The sequence below is a fragment of the Trichomycterus rosablanca genome, chromosome 4, assembly GCF_030014385.1.
Source record: "Trichomycterus rosablanca isolate fTriRos1 chromosome 4, fTriRos1.hap1, whole genome shotgun sequence".
NCBI classification, from domain to species: Eukaryota; Metazoa; Chordata; class Actinopteri; order Siluriformes; family Trichomycteridae; genus Trichomycterus; species Trichomycterus rosablanca.
The window spans coordinates 17,771,790-17,778,620 of record NC_085991.1 but is presented as its reverse complement, the minus strand read 5'-3'; the positions used below and the strand labels follow the sequence as shown (position 1 = coordinate 17,778,620).

The 6,831-nt window shown below is 37.8% G+C and overlaps 2 long non-coding RNA genes across 2 annotated transcripts; one reads left to right on the top strand and one right to left on the bottom strand.

The window, feature by feature from the left end:
* Positions 1-1,751: 1,751 nt before the first annotated feature.
* On the bottom strand, positions 1,752-3,340 carry LOC134311435 (uncharacterized). Its single transcript, XR_010011424.1, has 3 exons — positions 2,330-3,340; positions 2,022-2,120; positions 1,752-1,846 (listed from the first exon to the last, which is right to left on the bottom strand). It is a non-coding gene; the product is annotated as an uncharacterized LOC134311435 (long non-coding RNA).
* A 1,860-nt stretch (positions 3,341-5,200) lies between these two features.
* On the top strand, positions 5,201-6,433 carry LOC134311434 (uncharacterized). Its single transcript, XR_010011423.1, has 3 exons — positions 5,201-5,348; positions 5,488-5,597; positions 5,690-6,433. It is a non-coding gene; the product is annotated as an uncharacterized LOC134311434 (long non-coding RNA).
* The last annotated feature ends 398 nt before the right edge of the window (positions 6,434-6,831 follow it).

Genomic DNA, 6,831 nt, shown 5'->3' with positions numbered 1-6,831 from the left:
CAATAATCAGAGACTTCCCACTGATGTATTTATTTCCATTGAGAATTAGCCACTTCACAGAGACAACAGATTGACTGATGTCCATATTAAAAAAATCTCTAAATTTGGCCTTAACATAATCAGTATTTGAAATATCAGTAACAGGCCCCAATTCTCTCTCGGTTGCAAAAATGGGATGTTCAATGCCAATTTCATGTTGACAACATTCAAGAAATTGATTATGTTTGGCAAGTGACTTACACACATTTTTTAAATTCAACTTTGGAGCCCACTGTTTGAAATAACTGTGCTTGGCCTCAAACCGCATGCACATAGTTCTTATTAAAGGACCAAGGGATTGAATTTGACTGGGCAAATGCAACATGTAATGTTGCTTGGGTATTACATTAGTTTCGGGAAATAAATGTTTGAACTGACTAAGGTGTTCTTCAATCATAAGTTTAAGCCGTATTACTGTCTGTAAAGAAATAATAGGAGCAAGAACAATCTGTACAATTTCAATCAGCTTAACAATAAATGTAACATACTCATCGTCCAAGTCATACAGAATAAAAGGTAATACTTTTAACAGTATTAACATTTTCCCACATGATTGTTTCAATTTGTTGTCACTTGCTGTCAAAGTGCTGACACTAACAGGGCAAGGTTTATCACGTATATCAAGAGGCGAGTAAGGAAAATTCTGAATGGCTGAATTGAACACATCTAATTCTAGATTACCTGACAGTATAAGACGTTTTAACACAAGCTTCATTTCCATTGGTGCAACACCTTCAAAAATGACATGCATTATGTCCTGTGGAGTTTGCCTGATTAGGTCAAATGCAGGAACATCAATAAGTCTGCTTTTTCTATTAATTCCGTAAGTAGTTTTGAGGGAGGACTTTAAAGTATCTGTGCTTGCCTTGTCTATTTCAAGACATTGCCTAACATGCCTTTCTAGTGTTCTTCTGACAAAATTATTCTCATCAAAATATATTTGCATATCCTCAAAGGTGCATTCACAGTGTCTGCACTTGCTATAGGCAAAGCCAACCCCTTCTTTAAAGCCAGCAAGCTCATGTTGAGCAAGTGTATCTCCACATACTGCTATCACAGCTCCAAACAAGTCCATTTCACCATGTGGTGTTTCAACCTTGACACCGTTATAAAGCAGAATAAGATCTTTTATAATTCTTTGTAAAATAACATCTATACCCCATTTAGAAACATCAACAGATTTTGCAATAGCAAGGAGTCGTATTGCTGCTAACTTGGACCTAAATTTTGGATCAATATTACCTAAACTGTAGTAAACCATTAACAACTTATTTGAAGAAGTATGGGGCCCTAAAGGGTTACATATTTCAATCTCGTCTGAGTACAAAATGATCTGCAAAGCATTAGGCCTCACAGAATATAAAGGATGAGATGTAAAAAGAGACCCATCTGAAAAGTCATACAAGAATCCCTCTCTGCTTCTCTGTGGTACAGTGTTCAACATGGAGAAAATTCTGGAATTGGTCAGTAGCTGCTTTAGACTTTCAATTAGTGGTACATAGTAAAAACTTTTGTTTCTTATGGCCATAACCTTTGAACTACCTTGCTTAACCAAACAAATCTTCTGAGAGACAACTACTTCCTCTGGGCAGACTGGGCTGAAGAGTTCACAAATAGTCCTATTCTGTCCATATGCTGTGGTTGAGAAAGGATCTTCGAAAGTATCAAAAGTATTCAGAACCTCATTTTGAAGCTGAGTGGTTGTCTCTGGATGTCTGTCAAAAACTCTTCTCATTCTTATCCTTAATGTATCCAAGAGAGTTGCTTGGTACTGTTGCACCCCTCCAATGACTCTGTTGACGGTCCTCTGTGAAAAGTCATAAATTGGGCTTAATTTTTACTAATATAATGTCATGACATCACAGAATTAAATGCAACACATTCTGATGCATTAGAATTAGCCTACTTTACAATTAGGCTATCAGTTTATCAATTATTATTACATTCACTCTTTCTACATGCACTTTTTAAGCAAAACTGACCTGTGACAGATGGCATTCTTCCCGGACACTGATTGCAAAAGCTGCCGCAGACTTGCCAATATCCGGTTCGGTTACAGATGTTCCAGCTCCATTATTTTCCTTTCATGAATAAAATCGAATATCTCAGTCATAACAAATGCACTCAAATCCATAATACAAATTAAATTTCAAATTAAGTTTCATAGCCTACAATACATTTTATAGCATACATTTTGACTGTCTTCTCCTCACTTCACCATACAGAAATCATAAATCTGCCTCATGGATTAAAATTAACTTTAAAAAATTAACTTTAAATCAAAACTTACCTGAATACAAGAATGGGAATCAGGAGGAGTTTCCATACAAGTTTCAATTTGACTGCCGTGTGACTGTTCCTCCACAAAGTACGTTCTTGCAGGAGTAGCGGCTTCAGAAAAAATAGATGCACCAAAGTTCTCTGACCCAAGTGCAGCTGAAGTAGGTGTTGTCCCCCATGCCATTGGTGGGCATCCGGTCGCCAAATACAAAGGGTGTGTTCGTTTAAGATGGCGATAAAATGAGTTGTAAACTCTAAAATCTTGTTCACAACCATCAATTCCACACAGAACCCAAAAATCTTGACTACGGCTATGCGTGACATTTATGTGGCTGAGGAGCGATTTTATACTTAACGCAACAAAAACGAAACAGATCATACACCGCCACACTGCCATGATTCACTCCAGTAGTCTTTAGTAGGCTCGTTTTGGTGCTTGTCTGTGGGCTTGGTTACACCTGTGCCTCCTATTTGCTAACCAGAAATATGAATTCCCTTCAAGACTTTTTTACAACAACTTATGTCGTACAATTTTGTATATGAGAAAATATTTGCACATGCTGCTCACGCCTCTGCTCTATGACCTGCTCTCCGCTCACCGTCACATCAAAATGACGTCAGATATATAAATCGAAGAGATTTGGCGCCTGATACATTTTGGGAAAAAGCAGCAGTGTTCAACAGAAGCCGTCTGAAAAGTGCACTTCGGGGTAAGCACGGATTTAACATTATGTTCACGATATATTTGGTATAGTATATTGTATGTTACAGCATTGTATACATTTGTTCCGATATTATTTAATATTTTTAATATTTTACCTGCTCTCCTAGCTTGCAGACTGAGGAGCTTAACGTTATTATCGAAAACTAGTCATAGTCAGCAAGTCTACACTACTAAGCTAGATGTTTTTGCTAGGTAGCATTAGCCAACTTATCTATATGTTTTGTCCTCAGATATCGGCTCACATTTGAGAACAGCGATAGAGAGAAAAGCCACTTTCTTCGGTATGGATGATTTAGACGAGACTACACTGTCGGTGCTACGGGGTAAGTTGTGTTTAAACTAGACTATTTCAAAGCATGGTGTCAGTTTGTACATTAATAGAATCATGTGCAGATGGAGAAACACCAAGTTCACAAGCTAACACGTTAGCATTTCAGAAAAGTGTTGGATAAACCTAAATTAAATAGTTGGCAATTCTAAGAAATTCCTGTTAAGTTAGGGGTTATTTGCTGATCAGAATGGACGATGTGTTAGAATTATTCGTGCATTCATCTCGTTTTGTATGTATTTTAAAACGATGTTTGCCGGGTTTTTTTTTTCAGTTAGTCTAGTCATGCTGCTAGCAAATATCCATAGATATGTACAGTTGTAGGCTATGTTTCAATGAAAAATTCGTACCAAAACATATGTGATGTGATACTAATGCCAGGCGTGTTACTGATATTTTTAAAGCTGCAAATATTGATGAGGAGGTTCTGAAAACCCTAAGTCGGGAAGATTTGAAAGACCTCTTTCCTGGACCAGAGAATTTTCTGAAGAGGAAGAAATTATGGGACATGATTGGTCCAAAGGTAATGCGTCTGTGGAGGAACTCAGGAGGTTTATGGAAAGCATAAAATTTGATTTTATTTTAAAGAATGTTTTGTGGGTGTTGTAATTCGTATAGGATGGTGATCCTGATCAAGACCGAGGAAGTGGGAATGTGTCAGCTACCTGTGCAGTGTTGACAAGCCAGCCTCAGACCTCTACCCCTGTTCATGAAATCACAGCCAAAACGGTGAAACTGCCAGACCCACCAGAGTATGTAGTGTACACTGACTCAGAGTTGGACATGGTGCGCAGCCAGTATTTTGATTTGCTCCGCAATGGAAAGGAAAAAGTTTGCAAGATGTCAAAGGAGCTAAGTTGTAGGCTCATCAGAAACACAATCACCAGCATGGTTGCCATCCTGCGTGCTAGTCCTCTGGGAAAAGAGGAAAGATACCCCTCAAAACATGAGCTGAGTGCAATGTTACAGAAGATCGTTGACTATTACCCTATGCTACGTGACACTTCAGATCTGCCATATGTAAGTTATTTTGCATCTAAACCATTTAAGGGCTTGGTGGATGACATGGCAGCTTAACTTAGCTTAACTTTCCTTTGCCACAGCTGACGATTTACTCTAAAATGTATAAACGACTGCAAAATATGAAGTCTCCAAGAAAGAGGCAGGGCCCAAAGCCACAAAGAGGGTCTGCAAAGAGATCACTCTTTGAAACAAGTACAGAAGAAGAAGGTACTGCAAGTTCTTCAGCTTCAACTGCTTCAACTGTCATTCTTCCAGAGAGCGATGTCAGCAATGATGACTTAAGTCCAGGTAATACTGCATTCGGTATTGTTTGTTTTTATTTTGTGCGTGTGTGTTTTCCCTTGGATTTATATTTTTGTTAAAGATCTTACCTTTACACTGGCACTTTGAATATTTACCAATGAGTTTTATTTATTTATTTATTTTCCCTGTTCTTTGGCTGATCAAGAAAATATATTTAGAAATTATTAAACTGTCTGAACTCTACTGTTGTATTTTAGAACATCAGGACAGTCTGAAAATGCAGGCAAGGCACTACAAAACACTCTTCAATATGTACAGCAAACCCAACTCAAAACCCAACCCAAGTGATGTTGCTCAAATTTTGGACCTTGAGTTTGATGCAAGGCGGGCCTTCATTGACTCAAGTGTGTTGAAGGAGGAAGACCGGATTGTGAAGATATTTGAAGCATATCCATGTTTCAAAGACCCTCAAAATGTAAGTTTCATATCTCACCCTTTTTGTGTGCTTGTTTCTGTATAATGATATCAGCTGCACTAAATGCACAATTTTATCCTAGGCAATGGATGAGCTGCGTCGCATCTTGGGTGGCACCAACCCCAAATACATTGATGAAACAAAGAAAAGATGGGAAAACTTCTGTGCCAATGTCCAGTTCTATGGTGTGTGGAAGAAAGTCCTGAAACCCCCTATACCCTTGAATATGCATGATGGTATGTTGCAGTTTTATTCCAAATCTGAACCCTGCAAAACTACTGTAATCCTTCAGCTTCCAATTTGTGTCTGCAGGACCTCTGATACACAGGTGTTTTTAATTATTTAAAATAATTTATCTAATTATGCCTCTTCCAGCGGATTTCACCATTGCCATTTTGACTGGTCTCCCATCACTATTTCCCTCACCAACTTCGCCACCAAAACGGCTCGGGAATCCCAGTGAAGCACTATTGCATGTCCTTCAGGTGAGGTTATTGTGCATTTCAGTTACTATATTGATTTTTCTCTTAACGTCTTCAGACATTTACAATTTTTTTCTTTTTCTTTTAAATTAAAGGCAAGGGAGGATCCATCGCTTTACTTGGAGAAGCGTCCTCTCACCAGTCCAGTGTTACTGTTTGATGGAAAGGTCTGCATCCTTGCCATGGGAAACGTACCTGTAAGCACCATACCAAAGGAGGAGTTCTTTGATGGGATGTTGATGTTAATGGCATACTACTACACGATGCACCTGACGTACCCAAAATGTGTTGCAACCCTCCTCTCGGTCATTCAAACTGAGGTACTGTGTGATGCGATCCATGATCGAGATGCTACAGGTGCATATAAGAGGGCAATGGCGGAGTGGAAATCATTTATTGAGAAGTAGTTGCACATGGCCTGTTTTTTTTTGTTTACTAGTGGGGAAACTCATGTTCAAATGCAGTTGTTCACTGTCTATTTAAACCCCCCTCCTCTCCCATGTCTCTCTCTGTCAATCTTTTTCTTTCCCTCTTCTCTCTTTCTCACACATTCTTTCTCTCTACTCTCTCACACTCACTCCTCCCTCACCTACCCACAAACAAGTGGTTTAATAATCAAGCATTCACAAAGTGGAAATCCTTTACTAAGATGTAGTTGCATAACTTGGTCTATCTTGCTGTTTGCTCAGTATACTGAGATGTATCTTCATTCCATGTTCTTGGGAAGTTGACTGTACTAGTGGTAAGGTGATGTTGTGCAGTTGTTCACTGTCAATTGCTGCAAAGTACTGTGTACTTCAATTGTTTAGTGTGTATTAAACAAGTGTTTGATAGTTTTACAGTACTGTCAATAAATGAGCCCTTCCAACGAAAAACCATATATCAACCATTTGTCCTGTTTGGGAGAAATCAATTTTTTTTAATTTTTTTTTCTGTGGACAACTTTTTTTACATTAAAAAACTAAAATGTGCTTTATGCAGACTTGCATTTCTTCATTCATGAAAGTGATTGGAAATAACACTTATAATAATGCTTTATATTATTGGTTTTATTTAATAGAATGTGGAAGAACAGTTTATCTCCACTGCCAAAATCAATTCATGGAAAAACAGTATATGTGACATTAACAAATATATTAGTTCTAATCTTTATTTTGATTCTTTGCATTTAATTAACTATTAATATTTTATATATGACATATCATGCATATATAGTCAGTTTTAAGTATGATTTCTG